Source organism: Sinocyclocheilus rhinocerous, unplaced genomic scaffold (genome assembly GCF_001515625.1).
Source record: "Sinocyclocheilus rhinocerous isolate Xijiao unplaced genomic scaffold, SAMN03320098_v1.1 scaffold1303, whole genome shotgun sequence".
NCBI classification, from domain to species: domain Eukaryota; kingdom Metazoa; phylum Chordata; class Actinopteri; order Cypriniformes; family Cyprinidae; genus Sinocyclocheilus; species Sinocyclocheilus rhinocerous.
Genome location: NW_015625581.1, coordinates 685,594 through 687,106, shown reverse-complemented (window position 1 = coordinate 687,106; position 1,513 = coordinate 685,594). Strand labels below are relative to the sequence as shown.

The 1,513-nt window shown below is 34.1% G+C and overlaps 1 protein-coding gene across 1 annotated transcript in view; it reads right to left on the bottom strand.

Annotated features, from left to right (window-relative positions):
- Positions 1-1,513, bottom strand: part of ttyh3a (tweety family member 3a) — a 73,181-nt gene that overhangs the window by 24,576 nt on the left and 47,092 nt on the right. The window lies entirely within an intron of this gene.

The following is a 1,513-nucleotide window of genomic DNA, read 5'->3' as shown; positions in this document are numbered from 1 at the left end:
TCACAATGCACTGGGTCAGTTGGCCAATCAGAGCAGACTGCGCTTGTCAAAGGAGGGGCTTTGTAGAAAACGACGGGTTTGAGAGAGGCGGGGCATAGAGGACCTACAATAATGTACAGTATTTGAAAAATAATGTGTTTTTTGAACATTAAAGCATGTCAACATATTCTGTTACACCAAATACACAAAATAATGATCTTTAAAATAGCATCATATGACCCCTTTAAATAAGCGTTTTCTATTTGAATATATTTTAAAATGTAGTTTATTCCTGTGGTGGAAAAGCTGAATTTTCAGCATCATTACTGCAGTCTTCAGTGTCACATGATCCTTCAGAAATTATTCTAGGATGCTGGTTTGCTGCTCAAGAAACATTTCTTGTTATTATTTTCAATGCTAAAAACATTTGTGGTACTTAATATTTTCGTTGAAACCATGATACAGTTTGTTTCAGGATTTTTTGATGAAAAGACAGTTCAAAAGTACAGCATTTATTTGAAATATAATTTTTTGTAACATAACAAATGTCTTTACTGTCACTTTTGATCAATTTAATGCGTCCTTGCTAAATAGAAGTATTAATTTTTTACTGAACCCAAACTTTTGAACAGTAGTGTTCTATTTTATTCTCTTTGTTCTATAATATCTTTTTTATTTATTTAAAAAAAGAAAAAAAAACTTGATGCTCCAACACTATTCTATTTCTATTCTACTACTTGTTTTCTTTTTATTTAAAAAAAGAACCCTCTAACACTAGCGTTAGGCCTGGGCGATAAAATGGTATCGATATTTATCGACGGTACACCTTCTTCGATAACGATATAAAAAAAATTCGATATAGTGCACGATATAGGCACGTGCTATGAGTGACGCAGACAGCACACACGAACACGAACATGAGTGCTGTGCCTGCCTGTGACAGGAAATTGTGAATATTAGAATATTAGTCGAATTTAAAATTTGACATTTGAATGCAAAAATGGTACAATTGAATGTTAGGAGTGTGTCAGGGAGAGTCATCAGTGGAGCACGAGATGCGGTGATGATGATGTACGTGATGTTGTATTTTAATGTTTTGTTAGTCTAGGCCGAGAGACGCGCTGCTGCTGCATTATTCATTCAAAATATTAGAGAAATATAGTAGCTTAATGCGTAGAAGATCTTGATTAGGTTAAAACCGAAACCAAGCCATTCACACACAGATGCATATTCAGCGCATTTTTAGATGGACAAATATGACTTCTGCACTCGCGTCTCACAGAAGAGATGTAGCCATGCAAAGTTAAACCAGTTTAAACTTTTAGAAAACACGTCGCGAATTTGTGGAGGTTTATTCCTTTTCACTGCGTCTCTTATGTTTTTAAATGCAGTCTGTGTGAATGACGCTTCGGCTCTTTGTATAAAGCAATGCATTATACGTGATGCTGTTTTGTTCACAATTTTTTATGCAATTTACGAAATTATATTAGATTTTTATGAGTTAATTTAGACGTAATGCACGTTTTTTATAGAC